The following is a 17,450-nucleotide window of genomic DNA, read 5'->3' as shown; positions in this document are numbered from 1 at the left end:
TAATTACGCACACTTTCTCTCCATTCATGACCGCTGTGCAGTTTATAGCACAAAAACAACTATCACATCGTATCTAGATGTGTTTTGTAAAATAAATCATTGGACTGGTGGGCTTTACACCACGTTGTACACAAGGTCTTCCAAAAACTACTGCATTGTTTTTAGACGCATAAAACAAAAAGGTGCTGTTCCACCAATGGAAGATCACCCTGAATCATTGCTAATGGTGGTAAAGGAGTAACAGACCCAGAAAAACAATGGAAAATCTCTTCCGACCACTTTTGTGTTGCACAACTCTCACGCAAAGATTGAGGTCGAGCTTCTGACAACATTACCCGCACTCTACAGTATCTAGTCCTCTTTGTTAGTATGAAGCAACAGTTGATACAGAGACACGTTACATGGTGCTCTGCATGGACCTGCTACTGTTTTGAATAACTGGTCTGTGTACACACAAATTAATTGTCCCCTCTCCAGTGCAGCAGCAATGCTTTCCTCAGAGAACAGCAGTGCCTCCCAAAGGCAGCCCACAGGATCTGTGTAGCAAATAGCCATTCAGCCTTGCCAGACCACAATGAGCAAAGAGAACTTTGTGTGTGAGCAAGTACATATGAGATGACAAATGATAACACAGACATTAACAAGCATTGTGTTCTTGCTCCTTCAAACACAGAGCTGGCAAGAACTTGAATGAGAGCAGCTGCAATCAAACTGGCATTGATAAATCAAACCCCCCTGCGGTGATGGCCATAAATAATGAGGCATGACCAAAGTTACGTAACACAATTAGCTGGAGGCACAGCAGCATCCATTAGCGATTCCGAGAAGAGCCAAATACCATCACCCCATTAACTGCAGCCTCTGTGTGAAGGAGACATGCTGTAGGATGAGCATGTGTGTGTGCGTGCATGCAGGCGTGAGCATTTGTAGAACTGTTGGTTTGGAGAGCAGCTGTGCATTTTGTGTGTGCACTTCAGGGCAGCCATGCATTCATATCCAGGGTGTGCTGCACAGAGATGTTTGAGATTTCTTTATAGAAATGAATTTGTCTTCTCGTGTCTCCTTCCTAGATTACAGCCAATAGTCTCTGACTCCTAATCAAACGAAGTAAGTATTTGCAGAAAATAATAGTATATTAGTGTGTACAAAAAGGAGTGTGTACACAAATCTTAGTTAAGATTTTTTGTATACTACATTTGAGTAGAAATTTCTGGACACTAAAATTGTGGAACAACGTAAAGGTTTCTGCATCGATGCATTGACGTAGCTTACGCTGAATTGTCACTCTCTTGAACTGAATTGTTGGCAGACATTAGGCCAACCTTAATTTTATATGCTGGGAGGTGTGAGGGAGGCAAAGATCAGCAGCGAGTGACAAAAACGCACTCAGTATTTTGACTGGGTGTGATTTTAGTGGGAGGCATGAACTGGACAAGACTAACACAGTGTGTAAAATCTGCTTCACAACAATTACCAACCACGTTAGCTGTTTTCACCTTGAGCTAATTTCTGACTAGAACCATAAAGAATACAGTGAGCCTAGCTGATGAGCCAAGAAATGAGGGAGTGCTGTCAACTTTGCTGTCCAACTCATGGACACATCGAGCAAGACTTTATGAATGTTGTGTGTGTGTGTGTGTGTGTGTGTGTGTGTGTGTGTGTGTGTGTGTGTGTGTGTGTGTGTGTGTGTGTGCATGTATGTGTACTAACACATATGGTATTAAAGGAATACTGTGTATAACTGAATATGTACCAGTTATCGTAAATCAGAGTTGCTGCGGCCAGTGTCACCCCAGCAGAAGTCACAGCAGACAGGAGTGGGTGGTCCAGGCTGCTGGACGGGGAGTTGTGCCAGGGCTGAACTGGCAGTCTCTCTGGGGCAGACGGAGGAAGTGGCTCTGCCATGGGGGCGGGACGGGGGCCGGGTGGTTGTACTGCTATTCCTGTGAGATCTCGTTTTAATGTGTTTTCAGGCATCAAAGACTTTCACAAAGTCAGATTATAAGATCATCAGCAGATGTCCCTTATTTTACACTGGCTGCCTGTACATGTGGAGTTTAAACTGTCCATACTGTATGTGTGGTGTATGAATGTATTTGTGTTATCCATGTGATAGACTGGTGACCTGGATGTATCATGCCTCTTTCCAAGTGTATGCTGGGATAGACCCCAGCTTCCTTGAACTAACTGCTAACTAAGAAAGCAGATCCTGCAGACTTAGAATAGAGAGATTGGTTATTTAAGTTTTAAGATAACATAATTTATTTATGCATGTATGCATAAAGCTCAGTTTAAAATATGTGTGACTTTAAATATAAATACAGACAGAGGAAGTGCATGCACAGTCATAGAGCTGTGTTGTGTGGTGACTGGATGAGTACAGATGGATGTTTTTTTCAGATGAGAGCTGAACATCAGCCACAGAGACAGCGAGGCACAGACAGAACATGAGACAAAGAAAGACAGAACAAGCGAGAATATATTTTCAGTATCCTCCATCACCACCCACACCTTTTAATTCAGTGCCGCTGACAGCTGCTGATGTCTTCACGATCAATAGATGTGTTTATTAACCCTGAATGCTGCAAAGAACACAGAAAAACATGTTTCATAATCCAGTGTTTTATCAAATGATATCGACAGATTTGAAGATTTGTAGATTTGTAGAAAATCAAAGAAGAGAAAGCAAGTAGAACAGTTGACAATAAAATATATTTTATTTGGTGAAAGTTTTCATCTAGATCACATTATACCAACTATAAAGTGTTAAATATGCATTAGACAGTCTCAGTGTCAATCCACAGTGCTCAAGTTGAGCCACAGTTGTTGCTCAGTCATTTAAACGGCAACAGTTTGTGCTGAAATCAATTAATTCAAATGAAATTGCAACAATCAATGGATTTGTTAGCAGCATAATTTCATGCAAATTTTTATAGCAACTAGCAAGCCAGCTTGACAGTGGTGGCCTTTAATTAAGGGAATGTAGAGCCAGAAAATTCGAAATGAAGGAAGCTATCATAGCTTGTTACCTGTGCTGCATGACCCGTTGTTTTTTAACCTCCTTTGTATGAACTTCTCCACAACAAAGACATGGTTTGCAGACAAATATCAGACAAAAATCTGATGGTACAAATATGTCTTTCGAATAAAGTGTGTGAACTTGTTCTCCTGTTAGCAACCAAGCTATTAATGTTGCTGTTTGACAGCAAACTAACAGCTAGTCAGCTTGCAAGCTAAAAGAGCTTTTTCTTCTACCCTGAAATTAAGATAAGCTTGGAGAGCTACCAAGTAGCCTTAGCATGTTCCTGGCTGGCTAGTGTGTTAGTCAGGGTTGGAAATGAGCTTTATGTCCACCAGCCAAATGACTAGTGAATGTTCAAATTTTGAAAACCACTCATTTGAATACCATTGTGTTTGTGGCTGGTGAGTGAAGCAAATGTAGCAATCATTTGCATATTTTACCAGCATTTGGCTTGTGCTAATTTTGAGCCCTGGTTTTAGCAGTTAGCTCCTCAGCTACATTTGTTAGCCTAATCTACTAGCGTTGCTAGAGCGCTATGCCCTACATCACCAATCACTTCTGGCTTGCGGCTGAATTTCAGGACTATATGAAGTTAATAATTATTCATCAGGATTCATGTTTTTTGTATTTTAGTTTCTGTAGTGAGGCATGTGAGAGGACCCAAGTTTCATGGTTGGTCTGCAAGTAATCTTATTACGGAAGCACAATAAAGATAAATAGACCACAGTGTAAGAATTATTGAATCAACTATTCTTCTGTCCAGGGACTGAACCTTACCAGACTAACTATAAAACAGGATGTATTTGCAAAGCTGATTAAATCAACCAATTACTGTCTTTCTGATGGAGAAGGGATGTAACGGTGTTCAGTAGTTGGTCAGCTACAGTTCTCCTCTGGTATTATTTTACATCACCATCAGTATGTGTCATTATGATACACATATACATTAGTGGTAGATGTTGAAGGAAAAAAAAGCAGGTGATGACGAACAGACAGCTGGAACGTGACTGCAGGTATAAAGCAAGTCTGTGTTGTGTGTAAGGTCTTAGAGGAAATGTGCTGCACGTGCATGTCAGGTTACATTCATATTAAGCTTTTGAGACACACACTAATACACAGGCATACACATACCAGCAGACCGATGAAAGATCAGGAGACAAACCTGGGCAGCTGTTTAGTAGACACACACAAGGACACTGTTGCTTTAACAGCATATGGTCTGGATTCCTCATATGCACCAAGGTCATCTGTGTCAAAGCAAGTTACAATAAAGTCTCTTTGGGTGTACAGACAGTGCTGTCTAGGTAGGGCCCTCCTATTCATACTGAAGTAAAGCTGACTGTAGATTGAACAAACAATACACTGAACCACCACCTCTGCTGATTATAATTTAATAAAAGCTTTTATTCTGACGTGGAGCAAAATATTCCCTGAGCAAAACACACCATGCATGAAATAGTTGAACATTTATGCCCGTGTCAGTATTTTCTCTGGCAACCCAGCTGCTTTTTTGAAGTACCTTCACCTGAGGGAGAGGACTAATTTTCATTAGTCATCCCTCTCTTCACAAAGCAGGCTCATCTGTGATAAAAGAAACCAGTACAAAGAGAGAAAGAGGAGTGAGATTGGAACAGTAGGAGCCCCTGTGTGTTGTTTTGATACAGAATGTGGGTCAAACTCATGAAGGCCAGACACTTTACCTGCCATGTCAACAGAAAGCCCCTCCGCCTGCCAGAAGGAATTAATTTATTCAGTGGCTTTTAAATCTGGCTGTGTACTCTTGTGTGTGAGTGTGAGTGTGTGTGTGTGTGTGTATGTGTGTGTGTGTGTCATCATCATCGCCTGACCATAAGAGATTTTAATCAGTCAGCTGCTCACCTGCACACATCCGCCCCCCCTCTTTTTTCTCTCTGCGTCATTCACAGCTTGGATGTCATTAATGGCCTTTTCTGTTCCATCTCTAACATTCGTTAATAGTCTTTCCTCATAAAGGTCGAGTGTTTTGAAAATTAAAAGAAAAAAACTAATGTTTTGTTATGAACACTTATCCAAAAATTGTGTTTCAAATTCATACATCAGTGTGAGTGAGGCAAAGATTCACTCCATGGACCAGAAGGAAAAAATAATAATACAGTCCAGGCTGAGCAGGATATATTCAGGACAAATTGTTTATTGTTTTCTCATCAGGTGGCTGTTTGTCTTGATACCTTCCACACGAGCATAGATTAGTTGATGAAAACAGTGTCCCAGGGCCACGTGAGAGCAACATTCAGGTGTATGTTTTGCGTGTGTGCATGTGCATGAAAACATGTAGATGTTTGTGCGTATGTAGCATAGAATGGAACTATTTATTTACTGTAATTATACAACAGACATTTAAGGATATATATGTAGGATGTAGAATTCTATAGTGAGAGACTTGATTGGATGTAGGCTGATTTCAGTGTGACTGCTAAATGAGTACAGTAGTACTGATGAGCTGATAACATATTCAACTTAAATGCTTTGCCATACTTAATGCAAATGATTCATATCTGTCCGTGTCTGTGTGTCTGAGTGATGTAAATGCAAGAGTTAGCAATGGAAGCAAGATTTTGTTTTCATTTGTATGCTAGTGAGTGTCCTTGCTGCCCATTAGCAGCATATTATTGAGGTCACTGGATATGGCACAAGCACTTAGTCATCAGTAATTTCATGCAGGGACAGTCACATATGAGATAGAGAAAAAAAGGGAAAAGCAGAGAAAATAAAGCTACGTGGAATGTGGAAGTGATTGCTTGCACTGATGAGGCCACAGAGAATAAAGTCTGTCTTGTCCTTCAGCTCAACCGTATTGTTTTGATTTTCCGGCTTGCAAACTCATCTACCTCATTTCCATTTGCAGCAGGCCGTTTGTTTTAGCAAACCAAGCTCAAATAATCCCATTGTACACCATCTGCAGACAGGCACAGGTAGCAATTAGCTGCTGAACACAGTGGAGCATTTAGCAGCTAAAGAGACAGACATTTTCCTCAGAGTCGGTGATGAACAAAATTAGAGACAGAAAGAATATTGGACTTAGTGTACAGTTGGCACAAAGGAATATGTTATACAGCATTACGAAATTGACTAATGCTGCCAATCTTTTAAATGCTTCATTCCTGTCATCACAGTAATTCAAAGGACAGGCAAACACAACGTAGCAATAGGGAAACAGAACAGTAGGATCACAGGAGGAGTTAGGCAGAGAAACACAGGTGAGGGTTATGAGTGAAAAAACACTAGAAACAGGTGTTGAGGGAAAGCAGACTTGGGAAGAACAATGAACAAGATGACAGGACCATGACAGTCACACAGAGAGGTGAAGTCCACTTATTTCCGAAAAAATATGTACGGTAGTTAATGGCGAGAGACTTATAATTTTTTTTATCCCGTTTGAGTTGTGCCATGAATCACACATATGATGTGTGTCTGTTTTGAAGGATAATTTTTCAACTCATGAAAGTCATAGTTTGTCATAAAGTGAATGATGATTCATGTGGCTTCTTAAGCTAAGAAAGTACTCTTAAAGAAATACTTGCACTGAGCATGCATGTGTTCATACATGCAAGCACTCTGCTTAATACTTAATCAGAACACTAATATCCTAAGAGGGGGTGTTCAGAGTGCCATAATGTACTCTACTGACCCTGTACTCTTAGTGCACTGGCTTTCTGTTGAGTACAAAAAGAAAAAGGGAGCAACAATTTCCAGTACTGTTCATGGATGACATGCAGAAGGCTGCTCCCCTGACCTCAGAAAATTTGCCTTTCAAACTGAGCTGATGAATGAGAAGGGCTTATGTGGCTCTAGGTAAGTTATTATTGCCTGTATGTGGAGCTGAAGGTTGAGTGGAAGTGGATACAGTAGGCCTTTCATTCAACATTTTGGTGGTCCCAATGCTTGACCTATATCAGTAAAAGACTACACTGCCTTGACACCCAGTGTTAACCTTTGTTAAGCATCAGCTAAGATTTATGTAGGTGTGCTTTTCCATGGACATGCATTTACAGTGTCAGGTATGTATGCAGCAAATTGTTCTTTATGCGGCTTGGTATATTCCTGCAGTTTGTTAAAATAGTTTTTATTGTGTAGTCATCCATGTCCAGATAACTAATGGAATACAGAAATGTTATTTTGGTGATAGGAAAACGTAATAAAGGGTTTGGTTGACACCAGTATGGTTTATTTTTGTCTTATTGTCTTGTGTCAGAGACAGTTAGCATCATCATGGACCACTCTGTCACAGGTCACCAACTGTCATATTTTCCATGATGAGGTCCAGAATACTGTACATCAGAGTGAGTGTGAGCAGATCTAGTATCCGTATCAGTTGCCGATACTGATGCCATTCAGTTATCAATGATCCATGTATCGATGAAGGAGCTGTCAATTTCCGATTGCACTCTTTGAAATTCTCGTATTACTTTTGAACTTACATCAAAATCTACTTACTAATAGTTGGTAATGTGTTGCTTTGCAATTGCTTTGTTCAAATTTCTCAAAACATTAAAAGAGTTGCCACAGCAATTTGCACTCTTACACCTCTTGCGTATGTGAAGCCCACCTAACCTACAGTTCAACTAAATTACTTAAAATACATTTTAATTTAATACATTTTTGAATATTTTTTAACTGTTTTAATTAGGGCTGACCCAAATGCATCATCTGATTCAAAGTTCCTACCATTGCCATGGTAACTGATGTCGAAATCACTATATGAATGGCACATGACTGATAAAGAGTGATAAATGGAGTTCCTGTATGGCGAGTATGGCTGTGTGGTTAACAACTGCCTCACGTAAACTTATACATAATAACACCAACAACAACAAAAATCATGATAATGATAATATTCAAGAAAAATTAGCTCTTGTATCAGTATAGGCAGACTCCAAACTCGGATCGGAACTGACAAAAAGTGCATCTCTTGTCCATATAGGGACATTGTGATTGAGACACCTCCTTGTCAGCTATGTCAGTCATGAAACAGCATGTGCATCAGCTAAGTAGCCTTTGACTTCTCTGTCATAAATGCCAGTAAGTCACCACCACTGCTTTGGCAGGGACACAGGGTGTGGACCCCGGCCATCTGGGCCAAGGAATGAGGACAGAGCCGTGGACGCACAGACTGCCTGCGGGGCATGCACTCATTTGATGGTGGTTCATAATGATGCTCCTCACAATAGAGACTGGGCCTGTTGAGAAGTTACAGTGTGCTTGTTGCCATGGTAATGCTGGGTGTTTGTACCAGGCATCTCGTCTAGGAATTGATCATTGATTCATGGATTAATTAATATTCACTCTGTGTCTGAACAAGAATGAAAGTTCCTATAGTCGTGCTGGCAGCCTCATGAGATTTTCATTCTCAACACAAAACCAGAAAATAAAGCATCTGGATGGACAAGCAACTAGGAAAGGGGATAGAAAATAAAAGGGAATCATCAAGTATGCTATGGACATTTTTGGACATGTTAGACGAGGCTCTAAATCATCTGACTTGGCTCAATTTCAGTCTAAACTTTAAGGATGCTCTCACACCTAATCTGTTTGGTTCGATTGAAACTGATTCTGATGGACTTTCCCTGATAGTGTTATTGATTCTTGGTGGTCTATTTGTTTTTTTTTCTTGCCCTTCTCCACATAGAAGTGAGAGGTCAACGGTCAATTACAGAACAGCACTGCTTGAACTGAGTTCAGTGCCTTCAGTAGGGCAGCTGCTCACTGTCAGGAGGCTTCTGGTTAACTGACAGTCTCTATTTGTTTATTACCCCATCCTGCAGGCAATGGTAATGAATTTCTGGTTTTTAATGTGGCAGAAAATACATTTCCTGAATAGACAAAATATCAGAAGGTCTCCTGAGTGCGACCTCGGTACCTGCAACTTGTTACATAAAGTGAGTCATCCTCGTAACATATGCTGCGGCATGATCTGAGTGGCTGTTAATCACTGATGGAGCTTCTCTGCTGCTAGCCTGTTGCATGCGGTATAGCACACTGACCTACTTATGATGTTTGGGACTTATATCTTGTCTGACTCACAGGCAGCAGCTTGGGCCGACATATTAGGGCTCATTATCAAGACCTTTTCCTCTGGTTTTACCTGTTAGACTCCATCTCTTACCAGCTTGTGTAAGAGAGGAGCTATGTGGGTGTATGCATGTATGTGCATGCCTATGTGTGTATGGATTATGAGTGGCAGACTGTGCATGTATGTAATAGCTCCATTATGTTATGAGAAAGAGAGATGGGTAGTCACAGTGTTATTGGATCAGTACAGACACATTAAAAATGTTTCGTAAGAACATTACATTAAAACACACAACACACACACACACACACACACACACACACACACACACACACACACACACACACACACAGTTCTTGAGAACTCCCATAAATGTCATCTTAAGATGTTGCCAGAAACAATCTGTGTTTTCCCAGTAAGCATCAGATGTCATATCATCAGCAAATACCACAAAATGGGGTCATTTCACGTCACATTTACGTCTCATGAGGTAACCGGCACATACAGCATTGAGCAGAATCACCTGACATACTGTATGTGCCATTTCTCAGCGCACACACTTCGGATTAACTTGATTTATAACCGTAAAAAAATTACTTACATGGTCAACCTGGACTCACTGTTTAGTCTTAAAACATCTTTAAAATCTGGGTCATTCACGCTTTGATGTCCTTTTAGAGTCGTAAAGGTCATGTCAGTCAGGATTATTCAACACCAAACAAGTTTACTTAACCCTTGATTTTGGCCATTTTCCAGAGCAGATATCTCTGTCCCTGTAGTGCCTTATAATCAAAGATATTGACTTTACGGGAGAGAAGATGGCCCAGTTTGACTGATATAATCTCATTTGATTCTTTGGTCATGGATTTTTTTTTTACTTGATCAATCTTCAATAAACCCAACAGGAAGGGAGATTCATTTTCTGCTCAGTCACGTCCGACGTGACCCTGGGCTTTACAACAGTTCTTAGCGGGAGTGGGCTAAAGTAGAAGAACTAGGTCAACTAATCGATGATCATCAGTGGCATGTGTGAGAGCTCCTGAAAAGCAAGCATTTTTATTTCTTCCTCAACCCTGTTTCTAAAAAAGTTGGGATGCTGTGTAAAGCAAGAGAATGCAATAATTTGCAAACGAACTATGTCTACCAATGACCGTTTTACCAAGTGTTCCTGCGCCCATGTAGTAATATCCTTTTATACAGTCGTGTGTTTAACAAAATGGTGAATCTCACCCAGTCCTTTCTTGTGAAGAACTGAGCCTTTCTAACGATGCCTCTTTAATACCCAATCGTGATCCTATCACCTGTTACCAATGAATCTGTTTACCTGTGGAATGTTCCAAACAGGTGTTCTTGATCATTCCACAACTTTTCTAACCTGATGCACCAGATGGTTGTATACACAGAACAATCTGAAAAGGCACCACTAGAAACTGCGAAAAAACATCTTTACCATTGAGAAAAGTCTTCACTGCCATTTTGTTTTTGCTCTTCTTTCAATAATATACTCTCCAGTTATGATATAAATTATGCTATAGCAGCTATGCTAACATCTTGAGGAGCTGCCATTGTTGTTTTCAAACAAACATTTGCTTCTCTCTGTGGTTGAAGCATTTAAACCACAGCCATAGCTGCGAGTAGTTCCTCAAAGGATGCTGAATGGTTCAATATATTTACAAAGATCAGTGAAATTGAGGTAAAACATTAAATATGTTGTCTTGGACTGTTTTTAATTGAGTATATGTCAAAAAGGATCAGAAAATTATCACATTCTGTTCAGGTTTTACAGCATGTGAACTTTTTTTGGAATCAGGGTTGTAAACAGTGAGAGGACGTGTTTCACCTCATGCACTATGATGCACAACAACTTGTGAATCACTAATAAACTCAGAGGGAAACTGTTTACTCTGTGCTGTTATCCTGTAAAATACATTTTAAATGATGTTACAAAGTTGTGTTCAAAACAAGATTAAAGCTGATCAACTGTACTGAAGACTTCGCCAAATCACAAAAGAAACTAACGTCTTATTTAACTTATTTCTAGTAATTTCTCCTTTTGCACATAAGGCAGATTTAATGATTCAGCTCCACTGCATTTGGCACAACTTCAATCAAAACTCACCCCATCATGAGAATAGCTCACCACCTCATATTTTAAATCCGATTCCACAGCTGAATACAAGATTAGATGTTAACGTGGACATTTCTCCCCCTGGACTTTGAAGTAGGGCGACACAGAGACCTAATTTCTGGTAGATAGAGCCATATATTATGTGGGTCAGCCTCTCGGCCAGTGTTCACAGTTTGCATCCTCCCAGAAGGCATTGTGATTCCATATCTTGTGAATAAATGGCTGTATTATGTCTAGGTGTAGCTCTTGAGACAGTCTGTTCATATATCTCACTGTCTGCTCATTGTCAGACACCGTGTTCCCTGCCGTTTGTGACGCACCTCCCAAATCCATCTTATGTGTTCACCTGATCTCATGTTATTTATCTCGGTCATTCACCTGAATAAAACCAGCACATACAGTTCATGATTACCATAGACTTACATGTCTCAAGGGTTGTACTTCCTGTTTCTGTACGCATATAAAATCACATCACGCTGTGTTAGAAATTTGAAAACCTTATTTTCACTTTCAGCTATAGTCTGTGAAAATCTCTTTGTTACATAATGTACTTACAGGTAGATATCATACATGTATATACTTTGTACTTGCATAATGCACAAGAGGAGATGAGATATTATCATTGTGCACTGAGAGTACTATTTCGTTTTCGTCATTTCCTCAGTCAGGAGCTCTGTTAAACAGTCAAAAGAGGGAGAATAATGCATACAAAAGTGGAAAATTCAAAGAAATATAAGATTAGAATTTGTATTAAAATAATCTTTGATTAAAAATAAATACAGTTAACTTCATATCAACCTATTAGATCGAGCTTTTGACAACTTTTAACTGCTTATCTACTTTTGTGTCTGCGTCTTCCAATTTAGAAATTCGATGCAAGTCTTCATTAAAATCTAGATATTGTATTTTTTTGTTCAAGGTTTGCTGATACACCTGCGTCTCTTGAAGGAATAATACACTTATTTGCTTTCTTGCCAAGGCCTCGATGAGAAGATCAATATATTCATATCTGTCCAATTTAAGCCTATAACCCTATAAGCTTAGCTTAAAGGACCAGAAACAGGTGAAATAAAATCAACTAAAGCTAAAAAAAATTCCACATCTTTGTTAAATCTGTACAAACATTAAAATTTAACAACGACAAGGTGTGGTCCAACACAAAAACCCCTTATTGTTTTTTCATAGGCAGGAATCCTCTCATCCAAATCTCGACAAGAAAGGCAATAAGTATATTTTTTAAACTGTTTATCCAAGAAATTTACCTGTAGACCAGAGTGTGTAAAACAAAGTTAGAGTAGAGAAATCCATTATAGGATAATGATTTAGTGTGGAAGAGGATGTGTGGAAATAAAAGATGCTCTTCTGTCTTCTTTAGGTCCTTAACTTATTGATCTTTTCAGTCACATAGTCTTTCCAGTGTTCTACATATATTGTTTCATCTTTTTTTTTCCTGTTTGTAATGTTGTCCATCTACAGATTTCAGGTTATTCAAAGTGTTGCCACTTGGATAGTGGTGTGTATGAGATCAATTGTAAAATCACACTCATGATTCAGGCCTGCTATTATATATACTTAAACTAATGAGCCGCAGAAATGATGTTGACAGTCAGTGGCCCAATTTCAAGCTGTGCCACATCACTGTTGGTGATTCACAAAATGACCCTCTGCTGTCATCATAATCTTCCCTCTTGTTTATAAGTTACAGCTGTTCTGACACAGAGATGTGGAAAACAGAGTAATCTCTGAGGACCACAGATGGAGGTGATGTGAGCGAGCGCATGTTCATTTGTGTCTCATGATGCAGATGCAAAACTTTGGGTGTGAAGATTGGAGCATGATTAAAAACAGAACTGAAAAGAGAGACAAGACATCCTTTAATGACGCAACAGAACATTTGCATACAGTCAACTGTCCTTGTTATCTGCTCTTGAACAAAGGTTTTATTCTTTTATATTTTAAATTAATATCGAACTCTAGTGGTGTGTAGGGGTATGATCACCGGTCACACAGTTTGCCCACATTTAAGAAGCCCTCATTGAATCACACGTGATTTTGAGCGGTTTCTACTTTTTCGACTCACAGGCACGAGAAATATTTTTATACATGAGCAGCAGCGTTCATTGTTTGTTTGTCACTGCTGACACTCACCTTGAGATTGTTCATAGTTGTCAGACAATGAGGTGTCAGGAAATAATCAGAGTTTAGCACCTTTTGTGGCAGTACCTGCATGAAAGACTTTAATTCATATTCCATGTGAGGAGAGGATGAGTCAGTGGTGGTGTGAGAACTGGAAAACAGCAGCGAGGCATCAGGGCACAGCTGAATAGAGCAGGTGAAATTGTTTTAAAAGAACATGCCAGTGACAGCTTAGGTTTACTATCATTGTGCTGTCATGAAGCAATCATTAGATGCTGGTAATCCAAGGCCATTTTGCAAGTTACAGCCTGACATTGAAAAACTTATAAATCAACATTCAAGTCTATGTGTACTGTCATGTTGTGTTGGTGTGTTTTCATACATACAACAAATATAAATCGAACAACCTCGAAACAAACACGTGAGTTAAATGCGCAGTTTGTATCTTTTGCCGCTCAAATGAGGTAGTTTGATGATGTCGTGTTGCTGTTTTCTTCATTGATAAACAACTACCATCACAATGAAATTCTGTGTGACGTGACTCCAACAGAAAAGTAACATCATAATGTATTATAGTTTTATTCATGTCACCTTTAGTAATGTTCACTGATTGCCTTCCTCACTCTCTGACAGATGATCTGATGTTAACCCCGGAAGTTATAGCAACAGTCAATCAAATGAAACGCACCATTACCTTAAATGAATTTTAAATTTGGACATTTTGATGCAGAATTGTTACTTGTCATTGCATTTTTAACAGTTGTTTAAAAGTGGCAGAACATTTGTGTATGAAAGTTTCCTTGTTCACATGCAACTCTTCAGTAAGGAATAAAATGCAGTGACAGAGGAGATATGGTTTGGATGTTATGTTTTTCATTTTCTCCAACTTGAAAAAAAATTATGTTTATTCTTTATAAATTATGGATTATTAATCTCCTTTCAGATTTTCTTTAAACCAGTATAGAGACAGGACTTGACTAGGGTGTTGAGCCTAGTTTAACAGAAAGACTGGAAGCAGGGCGAAACAGCTAGCCTTCATTACAAAGTTCAAAAAAAGAAGAGAAAAGCCTAACCAACCACTTCAAAATTATTGAGCCTTGTTAGAAAGAAAGCTTGTCATCTCCCAAATCAAAGAATCACTTGTTTTGGTTAAGCATTATGAATGTGTGCGAAGCTGGAAGCTCCAGACATCACTCAGGACTTGTTTTGGTGTTGGTGTCTCAATAAATAACTTGATAGGAAGAGCCGTGGTGGCCTTGAGGTTGAAGCTTCAACCATGAACCTCCACGGTTTCTAGTCTTTGAGCAAAGTTAACCATGACTGTACTGAATACACTTAACTGATGTTATTATCAAAACATCCTTCTGCTTATTTTCAGCTCCAAAATAACTTTAGTCAGTATGTCAGAGGAAAGTAGAGGACATAACAATCAATGTGTACACATGGATGAAAGTCTCTCAATGTTCAGCCTGTTATTGGGCAGACTGCCCGCTATCTGGGGGAGTGAGTGGTGGTGGGAGAGGAGAGAGACCGACAGAGAGAAGAGGGAGACACTGGCCTACATTTTGTCTAGTGGAGCACTTTGTCAGATGAACACACACATAAAGGTTGAAATTCTGCTGTTTCAAGCCAAATATGTACACCATCACTCATGAGGTTACTTACACATTGTCAAACATGTATGGCTGCTGTATATGTGTTTCAGAAGCAGAGACAGAAATATATTTTTGATTTGTTAGTTAGCTCTAACTAACTGGAAGGGAGTTGCAGGTTTTAAACCCTGTGTGAGTGTATCCTTACAGAGTCGTTAAGGTCACGTGTGAACTCTGAGTTTCAGAGTCGTTAATGTCACGTGTGAACTAGTTTCAGAATCGTTAGGGCCACTTATGAGTCATTGACCCAACTGGCCTTCATGTGGGTTGCTAGGGCTACCTGAGCCCAGGTGTGAATGGTTGTTAAGCTGTCTGGGGAGGGAACTGTACAGCATTGTAGGTGGGTGATAAGTAATGTCTTAGGCCACCTCCTCTGTTCAAAGACGGTCATTCCAGTTTGAGGTAGATGGATTCTTTTGTGTACATGTGTACATTGTTGTCGTTTGTTGTGTACATTGTTGGACAACAATGTACACATCTTGGCCAGAGAGGACAGATGGTTTGTAACAGGCGTAAAATAATCTACACCCTAAAATAATCTACGTCGAATTGGAACAATTATCTTTGAACAGACTTAGCTGCTGCTTTTCAGAGTTTCAGTGCAAGAGAGAGTTACACTGCTTTTTCCATTGATTACATATGATATGCACGGATCTCTGCTCCACATGCTCACCACACTGTTTTACACAAAACATGCTTTTCCAAGTCATTTTTTCAAGCGGCCACACATGCAGCAACAACAGCACAAGAGGAAAAAATAAATCTCTCACTGCCAAAATAAAACATAGTTTGATATGCTCACTGTATGTGTGGGTGTCATAAGGAGTGCCATCACAATGGATTTGGCGAGACTCAAACCCTGAGGTAACATAAACCTGCCCTGAAAATGTGCATGATACAGGATACATTTTTTCTCTGATGACAGTGAGCCAGAACTCCTCTTACTGCCCCTACATCACCACACAAGTCAAATTAAAAAAATTAAGAGACCGTGACAGATGTTAGTAGTGCTATTCAGGACTGACAAAAGTGAAATGTGTTTTTGATATCATAACTGTCATTGTAATTTTTTTCGAAATGGTAGGTATTTTGCAAACATTTGCTTCTTTTTATATTAGACTTCACACTTTTTTGAAGGCCTTGATTAGATTGGGTAACAAATTGTTCGACACAACAGTCAACGCCAACAATAAGGAGATAGTTTTGTCTTTTTTTTTTGCAACAAGAAGAAAGTTGTCTACCAAGGTATAAAAGTAGAGTTGGAATATGTTAAAACAAGACAAATGAATGAAAAAATTACATAAATATATGGTGAAATTAATTTCCAGCTTCTCACTGAGAGAGGGCTCTCCCAGTGTCTCACAGACAAAAACCAGGTCATAGGTCACCTTTTTAAACAGCTTTTGATTTGTTGACATACACACATGCACTGGCTCATTCACATGCCATTAACTTTGTGTGCATGGTGTGATATTCCTGTTGACTTTCAATTTGGTGCTAATTTAGTGATCCATCTATGACGAGCAGTCAGAGCAGCAATAGATTCTGCAGATCATTTGTCTTCCCTCCGCTGTCGATCTGTAGGAAACAGAGCTGCACAGAAACAATCCGAGTCTCACTGAGCTCCAGATTGAGCTGTTGTGTTCTTGGATAAGACATCAATGCTGCTGCTGTATCAAATCTATAGCAGCCTGCTGTTTCTACTGCTCGCCCTGAAGGTAAATGTGCCAATGAATCCGGGCTGAGGGATTTTAAGAAGCACAGCACTTTTAGGCTACACAGCCCAGGGTTATTATGCCCAACCTAATATAATTTCATCAATGGAGGGGCAGTAATACAAGACCAGGCACTGGAACTTCTAAGTATAAAAAGCCACTTTGTTAATGGTGCAGTCTGTTTTTGCAAAATGGGATGAACAGCTGAAAACAGCTGAAGGCCTGAATATCCATGCAATCATGGATAATTGTGAGAGTGGAAATTTGGGCTTATGCATGTACACAATTTGATGGTTAAAAAACTAATAAATGACATGCATGACACAAAAAGCTTTCCATATTTCCTGTGCCATTTTATCCACTCAACGTTGTCAGATAAATCTCTTCATAAAAGGCTAGAAATGCATACAGTATATCTTGTCTGATCTATCTTCGTCATCTATTGTCTGTCTAACTTATAGAAGCTGTTGTCAAGGACATGTGGACCAACAAGAGCAATATAATAAATAAACTCTACTCTCACTCTACTCCAGCAGATCTCAACTCATGAAAAGTTTTAGTTTAAATAAAATTAAAAAGTGAATTGGGTTATTTTAATGTCAGCACATTCATGGGTCAGGGCAGATTGATGTTGTTTTTTCTGTCTACAGAGCGTTAGCTGCCTGTGTTGGCACATTTGAGTGACAGAAATAGGTCACTTCTAGCTTGTAGCAGACAAACAAGAACACAGGCAGAGGTTTGTCGAATG

The sequence above is a fragment of the Pagrus major genome, chromosome 11 (genome assembly GCF_040436345.1).
Source record: "Pagrus major chromosome 11, Pma_NU_1.0".
NCBI lineage: Eukaryota > Metazoa > Chordata > Actinopteri > Spariformes > Sparidae > Pagrus > Pagrus major.
Note: the sequence above shows the minus strand (reverse complement) of the source record.